At 46.3% G+C, this 12,595-nt stretch overlaps 1 protein-coding gene across 1 annotated transcript in view; it reads right to left on the minus strand.

Annotated features, from left to right (window-relative positions):
* The window catches only part of gpr39 (G protein-coupled receptor 39), a 57,674-nt gene that overhangs the window by 7,397 nt on the left and 37,682 nt on the right, over positions 1-12,595 (minus strand). The window lies entirely within an intron of this gene.

A 12,595-nucleotide genomic window follows, 5' to 3' on the forward strand; every position in this document is an offset into this window, starting at 1 on the left:
TAAAGCCACTATGACTTATTTTCATTTATACATATTAAAGGTATTTTATTATGCTATATTTTAACAATATATTGTAGGGCCAGCCTTTCCAAGAACCAGCACCTTATCGTGGTGGAGAGGTTTGTGTGCCCCGATGAACCTGGGGGCTGTGTTGTCTGGACCTTGTGTTCCTGGTAGGGTCTCCCATGGCAAATTGGTCTCAGGTAAGGGGCCAGAAAACGATTGGTTCAAAAGACCTCATGGAAAACATACGAAGATACCAGATGCAAAGCAGCAGGTGTGGGAGAAGTTCGGAGAAGCCATGGAGAACGACTTTCGGTCGGCACCAAAGTTGTTCTGGAAAACCGTCCGACACCGGGAACCATCCAAGCAGGGAACCATCCAAGCTGTGTACAGTAAGGATGGGACGCTGTTGACCTCAACTGATAGGGTGTTAGGGCGGTGGAAGGAACACTTTAAGGAACTCCTGAACCCGACAGCTCCGCCTCTGGAGCTGGAGTATGAAGGGGGATCAACTCAAATCTCACGAGGGGAAGTCACCTAGGTAGTCAAACAGCCTCCACAGTGGCAAAGCCCCGGGGGTGGATGAGATCCGGCCAGAAATGCTGAAGGCTCTGGATGTTGAGGGACTGTCATGGTTGACACGTCTCATCAACATTGCGTGGAAGTCGGAAACAGTACCGAAGGAGTGGCAGACCGGGGTGGTGGTTCCTCTTAAAAAGGGGGATCAGAGGGTGTGTGCCAATTACAGAGGCATCACATTACTCAGCCTCCCCGGGAAGGTTTACTCTAAGGTACTGGAAAGGAGGGTCCGGCCGATTGTCGAATCTCAGATTGAAGAGGAACAATGCGGATTTCAACCTGGTCGTGGAACAACGGACCAGCTTTTTACTCTCGCAAGGATCCTGGAGGGGGCCTGGGAGTACGCTCATCCGGTCTACATGTGCTTTGTGGATTTGGAGAAGGCGTATGACCGGGTTCCCAGGGAGTTACCGTGGGAGGTGCTGCGGGAGTATGGGGTGAGGGGGTCTCTACTCAGGGCCATCCAATCTCTGTACTCCCAAAGCGAGAGCTGTGTCCGGGTCCTCGGTAGCACGTCGGACCAATTTCCGGTGAGGGTTGGCCTCCGCCAGGGCTGCGCTTGGTCACCAATCCTGTTTGTGATATTCATGGACAGGATTTCGAGGCGTAGTCGTGGAGGAGAGGGTCTGCAGTTCGGTAGGCTAAGGATTGCACCACTGCTTTTTGCAGATGATGTGGTCCTAATGGCTTCATCGGTCTGTGACCTTCAGCACTCACAGGATCGGTTCGCGGCCAACTGTGAAGCGGGTACGATGAGGATCAGCACCTCCAAATCTGAGGCCATGGTTCTCAGCAGGAAACTGATGGACTGCCCACTCCAGGTAGGGAATGAGGCCTTACCCCAAGTGAAGGAGTTCAAGTATCTCGGGGTCTTGTTCTCGAGTGAGGGAACAATGGAGCGTGAGATGGGCCGGAGAATCGGAGCAGCGGGTGCGGTACTGCAGTCGCTTTACCGCACCGTTGTGACGAAAAGAGAGCTGAGCCAGAAGGCAAAGCTCTCTGTCTACCGGGCCATTTTCGTTCCTACCCTCACCTATGGTCATGAAGGATGGGTCATGACCGAAAGAACGAGATTGCGGATACAAGCGGCCGAAATGGGATTTCTCTGCAGAGTGGCTGGCATCTCCCTTAGGGATAAGGTGAGAACTTCAGCCATCCGGGAGGGACTCGGAGTAGAACCGCTGCTCCTTTGTGTTAAAAGGAACCAGTTGAGGTGGTTCGGGCACCGAGTGAGGATGCCACCTGGGCGCCTCCCTAGGGAGGTGTTCCAGGCACGTCCAGCTGGGAAGAGACCGAGGGGTAGACCTAGGACCAGGTGGAGCGTTTATATCTCTTCGCTGGCCTGGGAGCGCCATGGAATCCCCCAGTCAGAGCTGGCTGATGTGGCCAGGGAAAGAGAAGTTTGGGGCTCTCTGCCGGAGCTGTTTCCTCCGCGACCCTGACGGATAAGCGGGAGAAGATGGATGGAGATGGATGGATGGATTGTAGGGCCATATCTATACAAAACATGTCTGTAAAGTGTTTTGCTCAAAATAGCAAACAGATCCCCCATTGTAGCATGCCTCATCCCCCTCTATTTCAGCCCTGTTCCTGAAGTGCTGATTCTGTGACTGTAGCTTTAAATGAACTTGCTGCTGCTGGCCACGCCCCTTTGGAGCTGCTGCTGGCCACGCCCCTTTGGAGCGACATGATTTCTCCTCTGAAGAGAGTTTTCTACCTGGAGAAACTCAGCTAAACGCTGCCGTGATAAAACGCCATATTATGTTCCAAACCACATCCAGCATTATTTCTGAAACAGTGTCGAGCTCAAACGTTTCTCTCTCGGTTTACCACAAGGACAGGACCTTTATATTACACACAGTCTCTCCAGGACAGCGTTAGCTCTGAGGGTTAGCGATGCTTGCTAATGTAAACAGACCATATTACTTCCATAAGTAGGGGATTCAGCTAGCCGACTGTATGTGGGCGACAATAGTTTGGGATGTTTCACGTGGGGGAGATGTTGCCAGGAGTTCAATGTACAGCTCGTTTTTACCCCCGTTTTTAGAGATCTGGGTAAGGAGGACAAGAGAAGTTGTATTTTCTGACACAGTCTACTCACACACCGGGGAAACATATTTATGTATAAAAGACAGCAAAAAGTGCCATTTGCATAATAGGGGACCTTTAAATAAAATAATACATAACAGTATTATTATATAATAATATAAGGGAGCTGTTGCATTCTTCATGCTAAACTAAGCTAACATCTTCTGACTATATATATTTTTTTAAAGGAATCCTGAAAAAAAATAGCTACAAGAAAATGTAAATACAAGAATAGATAGAAAATAAGATTTTATTTGAAGGGAAACAGTTATCCTGTAATTGTCCAAAAATACACAGCAAGCAGCATGTTCATGAACTGTCTTCAGTTGCAGCTCGCTTACTGTTTTGTGGAAAAACTTGTGTCAGTTGAGTTCATAATATCACTGAACATCATTAACTTCTGCGACTTACCTTGCTCATCAATTTACAAAGTAGTTAATAGTTCATCTTTTATGGAGAACTGTTTGAAGCCCCAATACATTCTGAACCTTCTGCACAATGACAGCTGCACTGAAAAAATGTAAATGTTGAAAGATTTCACTTAACTGTAGTAGGTTAGTTTAAAGCAACAATTTTAGGTTTGAATAAAAAAATATTAGGTCCACTTAATATTATTGACTTCAACTAACCTAATACAGTTATGTGAAATTTGTTGACATAATACATTTCATTAAAGTCAACGTTCTTCAGTTTTTTCATTGTATTTGTTCTTCCAGTCTTTGACACCAAGCTGTCAGAGCCCTGTTACATACTGTACAAAGCAACACCCTTTTCCTGTAGAGGGAAGAAAGAAGAATTCCTATTCTGAACTGCACGAGCGCCAAGAAATGACTAACAGTTTCCCTTACTGAGTGCTCATGCACCTTTAAGAAAGCTGATTCACTGAAGTGAAACCCAGAGCGTTGAACTCCAGGACACAGGATGACGTCTCTGAATGCTAACTGGCTGCTGACTTATCTCATTTGTCACGTCTGAGTCATCTGCTTACTTTTTGGCTTGACTAACACATCCTCATTCTCTGATCTGGTGTTTATCCGATTCCCTTGCAGTTTTTTAACAGGAACTACAAAGTTACAGTCTTTTAACATTCACAAAATGATCTGGCTAGAGACTTGACTTCCTGCTGCAGAACACAGACATCTACACATGTATTTATAATACGGCAAGTCTGAGGGAATTATAAATTATCCCAGTGTCATCTTGGAAATGTGAAACAAACCTGAAAAGTTTTCTATATTAAGAGAGAAATTAAGTTTGTGGAACTCCCTCTTAACATTTGTTTACGTGTGAGCAAGGTTTAGCTGTTTGTCTTTTTTATTAGTGATAGGCACCTGCTTAGAAATGTTGGTTCAGGTTTCAGTTGGAAGCAGTGGTTCTTGTTTTTTTCATCAGGCTTGATTACTGCAGCATATTCTTTACAAAAATGCAAATGGAGTTATTCAGGGCTGATTGCACCAAGGACATGTCCTCAGTCATTTGCAGAATTGTAGTACCCTGAAGTGCATTTAAGTGTTGGTATTAGACTGTACTCGCCCTATTTCAAAATCATAACAAATAACAGAGAGGAGTGACCACTGCTTCCCTTGTAGCAACCAAGTGTAGTCACTGAGTAGTCAACAGCGAAAAGAATTGTGCTTTTTGGTTAAAAAAACCTAAAACCTAAAAACAACAAGCTGCGGGTATGAATGAACTCTTGTCAATGTCAATGTTTTCCCCCCTGCTAGCATGGCTCTTTGCAAGGCAGTGTCAGTCAGTGGTTTGGTTTGCCTGAACATCTCAACAAGTTTTACAGACCCTCACGAACCCCAGTGACTGTTTCCTAATGAACTGACTCCTATTTTTCTTAATTTTCTTCAGTATTGCAGTAATACCCCAGTGATAGTTGTCTGTACGTCCACGGGTACATTGCAATTTGGAACCATTAAAAGTAAGCTAAATGAGCTATTAGCAGTTATTAGCTTACAGTTATATGCCGTGCCATACAAAGAGCCGAAAGATTTCCCATGATGCTCTTGGCCGAGCAGCGGCCTGCGAGGCGTAATGCTGGAGGTTTGGCGTCACCTTTGACCTTTTTAACTGTGAATGTGTGTTGGCCCACCTTCTTTTAAATCCAACCAATAGTTGTCAGGAAATTTAAATGAAAACATTGCAGTAGTTTCAGCATACTGCTAACTCAATGACTCAAGCAGTCAATGTAGTTTTGAAAACCGCTTGTAGTTTTAATTTAAATTTCCTGACAACTATTGGTTGGATTTAAAAGAAGGTGGGCCAACACACATTCATGTTCCCCTCATGATGAATTCATGTAGCATCACCATCCACATGTTGTTAGCATGTAGCTTAAAGCACTGCTGTGTGTAAGAAGAAGAAGGAACCCTTACTGTTCCCACAGAGGGGAAATTTACATTTTGCAATTGATCCATTCTAGTGTTAGGAGCACTGGGTTGCCCGGGGAGCAGTGTAGGGAACGGTGCCTTTCTCAGGGACACTTCGGTAGCACTTGTTCTTTCGGGGACTTGACCGGTGACCCTCCGATTCCCAAGCCAAGTCCCTACAGACTTCGCCACAACCACCCCCAAAAATGTAGCAGTGAGAAGTCTAACAGATGCAATCATCACGTCTTGTTTTCTTCGCACAGGTTCCACCCCACACTCTTTTTTCACAAAGCAATGTAGCCACATGACAGCTCACACAGCTTCAGTGGAGCCTGAGGCCAGTCCATTCTCGCTGTTAGGAAAAAGCAGACGTTTCCAGAGCAATGCTTGCTGTTGCTTAGCAGGGTCACTGCCTCAGCATCACAATGTCTCCTCAACAAGGAAAACAAGAGGTACAGATAAACTGAAGAAAACACAGCCTTCTTTATATTATTCTGCTGCTCTTCTCCAACATGCACTCTTGGCATTATGTCATTGACAATGTCTCCTGTTGAAATTCAAAAAAACTTTGGCCTATAGAAAATGTTTGTATTGATTATTTTCAGCAGAACATACAGTATGGCAAATATATTGTGTGTGAATGTGGGCAGAATTTAGTTTAAATATGAACTTAAATTTCTTTCCCTGTTTTTTATAAATACTGTATATCATTTTTGGCTCCACTAACTGTCAAGAAACAGTTACTAACAGGCAAATACAAACTAAGGATGGTATATGTTTATATCTTAATTGGTGTTTTGTAACTATAGCTGTCAATTCAGTTAACATACTTAAGATCTCAGTTACCATAGGGTGCTTGTCATAGACTCTATTAAAGGTCATAATAGTGGACGTGGACCCACTGGTTTTTGGACTACTGTTTTAATCGTCGAGGTTGCCGTATTGGTGGTTGCCATCTTGGTTTTTAGTCATCCACATCTATCTTTTTGACCAACAGATACACAACAGAGTGTACGTTTGGAACAACTTTAGGGAACCAAATTGTGACAATAAACTTTCATGAACTGAAAACACACTGTGAAGAGGTAAAAGTTTCTGGGTGTTTCAGAGACTGGTATCGGCCAGTCAATCACAATATATAGACTGCTTTATCGTCTAATTTACAATATTATTAATGGGATCATAAATTACCAAATGAGGATCATGCTATATTAAATAATACTTGAAAGTGGCATTTGGACCACACTAAATCTCATGTTTAAAAGGTTTACTGAGGTAATACTTCAAGTGAGAAGTAGGGTGTTAATCAGTGTCTTCGCTTTTCAGACCCCAAGGTTAAAGGTTCTTTTAGGATCATGGGGAACATCATACATGCTCATGCGGAAAAGACTTAAGGCTAGTGCCATGCCACCTTAAAATGGATTAAACAAATTGTCATTGATGACATTAATCACTGTTATTGACCGAGGCAAAGCTTGCATCTGTTCAACGTTTGTGAGGACAGTATAGAAGGAGATGACATATACAGAGACTGAGAAAGACTTGGGGAAATTGCGTTCAGGGTCTTCAGCATGTTGTTTTCAGTGATTGTGATGATGAGTTAAATCTCTGTTTCCTTGTATCTTGACTTAAATATTTGTCCTTGTATATGTTGGGAATGGAGCTGTTGTGATGTAAGAAACATTTCAGACTTGATCTGACCATAATGTATTATCGTAAGGTATAGTATCGAATTGTACTGAATCTTATAAGAGGAGAACAAAATAGGGAAACGAAGGAGCCGGCCCTGCTGGGGATACTAAGGACCTACATGAGAGCGAAAGAAAGACAAAAGTGAAATAAAAGAGGATGCTGGCCATGTTTAAGGCTGTTTGGTGTGGAAATTCTTTATATCAAAACGTCCTTCCCTTTTCATGGTTCTCCACAAGTTGTTTTTGAGCTGAACAGATTAAATGATGTACAGAAAAATATCTGAAATCATGTTGGATCCAGTTAACCATGCTTGTTGGAGACAAAATGATCCGTTGCAGGCTTTATATCTTCGTCAGTGTCACATTCTCTGTAGAGGGAACTTTGAATGGAGCTTTGTATATCTTGCTTCCATCCAGTCAAACGTCAGACGGGGAAAAAACCTGGAACATAACACATCATCACACCACGTACCACTTAAAAAATGACACTTATTGGAAAAAAGCAACTCTATTAAAGGCAGTTTTCTACAGATTCTGACAGAGTGACGGAGGAGGATGTGTTGTTCTCTGTCATTTTAAAAAACATACAAAGGCTGATGTGAGAGCAGGCACCAACATCAAAGCTCAGTGTTAACTAACCTTAACAAACTGGTCACTCGTACCGCTAACGCCAGTTTAGTTCGACTCTGCAGCTCTACACAGCTGTTTAGCTAATTGTTTTAGTTATTTCTAAGAACCAGCACCTTATCGTGGTGGAGAGGTTTGTGTGCCCCGATGAACCTGGGGGCTGTGTTGTCTGGAACCTTGTGTTCCTGGTAGGGTCTCCCATGGCAAATTGGTCTCAGGTAAGGGGCCAGATTAAGATTGGTTCAAAAGACCTCATGACAAACAAACATGAAAGCGAGGATACCCGGCCCGGAGGAAGCCCGGGGTCCCCTTCTGGAGCCAGGCCCAGAAGGAAGACTCGTCAGCGTGCGTCTGGTGGCCAGGCTTGCCATGGAGCCCGGCTGGGCACAGCCCGAAAAAGCAACGTGGGCAACACCTCCGCTTCCCTGTCCCGCGGGCCCACCACCTACGGGAAACAGCGATGGGGTCGGGTGCGCTGCCAGAAGGGTGGCAGTGAAAGCAGAGGGTCTCGACGGACCAGACTCAGGCGACAGAAGCTGGCTTTGGGGACGTGGAATGTCACCTCTCTGGGGGGGAAGGAGCCGGAGCTTGTGCGGGAGGTGGAGCGTTACCAGTTGGATCTGTTGGGGCTCACCTCTACGCACAGCGTCGGCTCTGGAACCTTACTTCTGGATAGGGGTTGGACTCTATTCTTCTCCGGAGTTGCCCAAGGTGTGAGGCGCCGAGCGGGTGTGGGGATACTCACAAGCCCCCGGTTGAGTGCCGCTTTGTTGGAGTTTACCTCAGTGGACGAGAGGGTCCTACGCCTGCGGGTCATGGGGGGGAAAACTCTGACTGTTGTGTGTGCTTATGCACCAAACAGCAGTTCAGAGTATTCGGCCTTCTTGGAGACCCTGAAAGAAGTCCTGTATGGGGCTCCTGAAGGGGACTCCTTAGTCTTGCTGGGAGACTTCAACGCACACGTGGGCAATGATGGAGACACTTGGAGGGGCGTGATTGGGAGGAACGGCCCCCTTGATCTGAACCGGAGTGGTGGTTTGCTACTGGACTTCTGTGCTAGTCCAGAGCACCCTAGGCAGAAGGTCCATGATCGATTTTGTTATCGTATCATCGGACCTGAGGCCGCATGTTTTGGACACTCGGGTGAAGAGAGGGGCGGAGTTGTCAACTGATCACCATCTGGTGCTGAGTTGGGTCGAGTGGCAGGGGAAGCCTCTGGACAGACCTGGTAAGCCCAAACGTGTAGTGCGGGTGAACTGGGAACGTCTGGAGGAGTCCCAAGTCCAGGAGGCCTTCAACTCACACCTCCGGCGGAGCTTTTCAGGCATCCCTGTGGAGGTTGGGGACATTGAACCAGAGTGGGCGGTGTTCAAAGCCTACATTGCCGAAGCTGCAGCGGGGAGCAGTGGCCTCAAGGTTTTAGGTGCCTCAAGGGGTGGCGATAACCCTCGAACCTCCTGGTGGACACCGGTGGTCAGGGAAGCCGTCCGACTGAAGAAGGAGGCCTTCCGGGATATGTTATCCCTGGGTACTCCTGACGCAGTTGCAAGGTATCGACGGGCCCGAAGGGCAGCAGCCTCAGCCGTGGCCGAGGCAAAGCAGCGGGTGTGGGAGAACTTAGGAGAAGCCATGGAGAACGACTTTCGGTCGGCACCAAAGTTGTTCTGGAAAACCGTCCGACACCTCAGGAGGGGGAAGCAGGGAACCATCCAAGCTGTGTACAGTAAGGATGGGACGCTGTTGACCTCAACTGATAGTGTGTTAGGGCGGTGGAAGGAGCACTTTGAGGAACTCCTGAATCCAACAACTCCGCCCTCTATGTTAGAGGCAGAGCTGGAGTATGAAGGGGGATCAATTCCGATCTCACGGGGGGAAGTCACTGAGGTAGTTAAACAGCTCCACAGTGGCAAAGCCCCGGGGTTAGATGAGATCCGGCCAGAAATGCTGAAGGCTCTGGGTGTTGAGGGACTGTCATGGTTGACACGTCTCATCAACATTGCGTGGAAGTCGGAAACAGTACCGAAGGAGTGGCAGACCAGAGTGGTGGTTCCTCTTTTTAAAAAGGGGGATCAGAGGGTGTGTGCCAATTACAGAGGCATCACATTACTCAGCCTCCCCGGGAAAGTTTACTCTAAGGTGCTGGAAAGGAGGGTCCGGCTGATTGTCGAACCTCAGATTGAAGAGGAACAATGCAGTTTTTGTACTGGTCGTGGAACGACGGACCGGCTTTTCACTCTCGCAAGGATCCTGGAGGAAGCCTGGGAGTACACTGATCCGGTCTACATGTGCTTTGTGGATTTGGAGAAGGCATATGACCGGGTTCCCAGGGAAATACTGTGGGAGGTGCTGCGGGAGTATGGGATGAGGGGGTCTCTACTCAGGGCCATCCAATCTCTGTACTCTCAAAGCGAGAGCTGTGTCCGGGTCCTCGGCAGCACGTCGGACCGATTTCCGGTGAGGGTTGGCCTCCGCCAGGGCTGTGCTTTGTCACCAATCCTGTTTGTGATATTCATGGACAGGACTTTGAGGCGTAGTCGTGGGGGAGGGGGTCTGCAGTTCGGTAGGCTAAGGATTGCACCACTGCTTTTTGCAGATGATGTGGTCCTAATGGCTTCATCGGTCTGTGACCTTCAGCACTCACTGGATCGGTTCGCGGCCGAGTGGTAAGCGGCTGGGATGAGGATCAGCACCTCCAAATCTGAGGCCATGGTTCTCAGCAGGAAACCGATGGACTGTCCACTACAGGTAGGGAATGAAGCCTTACCCCAAGTGAAGGAGTTCAAGTATCTCGGGGTCTTGTTCTCGAGTGAGGGAACAATGGAGCGTGAGATGGGCCGGAGAATCGGAGCAGCAGGAGAGGTACTGCAGTCGCTTTACCGCACCGTTGTGACGAAAAGAGAGCTGAGCCAGAAGGCAAAGCTCTCTGTCTACCGGGCCATCTTCGTTCATACCCTCACCTATGGTCATGAAGGATGGGTCATGACCGAAAGAACGAGATCGCGGATACAAGCGGCCGAAATGGGATTTCTCCGCAGGGTGGCTGGCATCTCCCTTAGGGATAAGGTAAGAAGCTCAGTCATCCGGGAGGGACTTTGAGTAGAACCGCCGCTCCTTCGTGTTGAAAGGAGCCAGTTGAGGTGGTTCGGGCACCGAGTGAGGATGCTACCTGGGCGCCTCCCTAGGGAGGTGTTCCAGGCACGTCCAGTTGGGAAGAGACCGAGGGGTAGACCTAGGACCAGGTGGAGGGATTATATCTCTTCGCTGGCCTGGGAGCGTCTTGGAATCCCCCAGTCAGAGCTGGTTGATGTGGCCAGGGAAAGAGAAGCTTGCTCTCTGCTGGAGCTGTTACCTCCGCGACCCTGACGGAAAAGCGGGAGAAGATGGATGGATGGATGGATGGATGGTTTTAGTTATGCTGCGTCCTGGATAAAATATATATGTTGCTTTTGAAAGTCATTTTTAAAATACAACATTGTGTAACCTGCCAGATACAATGTATTAACAATGTCTCCGTAATAATGGAAAAAAGACAGAAGAAAGTCAGAACCTGAATGCACACAAAATCATCCTCCAAGGGATTTTATCGTCTCAATTTGAATCAATGGAACAATACATTAATATAGATTAGTTCATTTCATTTTGGCATCAGGGTAACCGTCTCACCTGTATTTCTCTCGGAGACATACTGCCCTCGAGCAAGGCTTCATTACTGACTGGGAGAGCAGGAGGATGTCCCAGGAATATAAACCTTCAGGGGCCCTGCAGGTTCCTGTGTTCACTATGTGGCAAATGTTTTGGGTGATTCTAAAAAATAAGGTTGTAAATATGCACCACAAGGATCCAGGGCTCAGTAAAGTTTTCTTCACTGAAAGCAATGCTGAATACTTGTTTGTCTTTCCGTACGAAAAACGTTTTCTGTCCAAATAAACATATGATCAGTATCACACTCCACTGATCCAGCGTCAGTCTAGAAGTACGACACATTTTTTGCTTGAACTTATCATTGAGGAGTAAATGCTGGCAAATAGGCCACTAATGTCACTTAGAGGGATGATGCAGCTTGTTCCTGATGAGCCCAGGCTGTTTTGATTATCTGTGGTTTGATTCGGACCAAGGGGACAGATCCTTTATGAAATGGCAGAATCATTCTTCAGGATAGTGGAGCCCTGCTTTGGTTCTACCTGTCACATCGGCTCATTGATCACAGTCCAGGCATTCATCTGGAAAATTGCCACTGAGTCAGCAAAAATCAGTGCTCAGGGCTATATGCAGCTCTTACTGTATGTTGTTGATAAATCTTTACTATTATAATTATCATAATTTCACTCATGTCATGCTGAACCCTTTCACATAACTACAGTTATTACAGACACTAATATACTTACTGTTTCAAAAGCATGGGCAATAACACTCCACTAATCAGAAAGCAATTATACCAGATTATTGGAACAATGAATTGTCGGTCTTGCTGTAATTGGAGTGTGTGATTGAGTGTCATGGTGCAGTACAGTGAGGGAGAACACTAGAGCCATCATTTATACTGTTCAGAGTTCTGAATAGAAAAACAAAGTATGAAGTCTTTATACAAAATGTTTATGTTATAAATTAGTTAAAACATAAACATGAACATTTCAAGAATGTGAAGGACAAAAATGTGAAGATTTAAAACATGCTGGATATTAATTATTATACAATACTTTGCCAAGAAATTCATATTTCTTTATTGTCAAAAGGAACCCCTACCAAATGTAGAGATTTTAGAGATAGCCCTAACAACCCCCCATACCATCACAGATGCTGGCTGACAACAATCTGGATAGTCCTTTTCCTCTCTAGTCCGGAGGACATGACGTCCATGATTTCCAAAAACTATTTGAAGTGTGGACTCATCAGACCACAGCCCACTTTCCAAACTGCAACAGTCCATCTCAGGTGATCTCGGGTTTAGAGAAGCTGGCAGCGCTTCTGGGTGTTGATATATGGCTTTGGCTTTGCATGGAAGACTTTTAGCTTGCACTTAAAGATGAAGCGAGGAACTGCGATAACTGACAACGGTTTTCTGAAGTGATCCTGAGCCCGCGCGGTAATATCCTTTGCAGAATGATGTTGGTTTTCAATTCTGTGCCACCCAAGGCATCCAAGGTCAATGGCATTCAATGTTGGTTCCCGACCTTGCCGCTTACACGCAGAGATTTCTCCGGATTCTCTGAATCTTTTGATGATATTATAGAC

This window comes from Eleginops maclovinus, chromosome 7, assembly GCF_036324505.1.
Source record: "Eleginops maclovinus isolate JMC-PN-2008 ecotype Puerto Natales chromosome 7, JC_Emac_rtc_rv5, whole genome shotgun sequence".
In the NCBI taxonomy this organism is placed as follows: domain Eukaryota; kingdom Metazoa; phylum Chordata; class Actinopteri; order Perciformes; family Eleginopidae; genus Eleginops; species Eleginops maclovinus.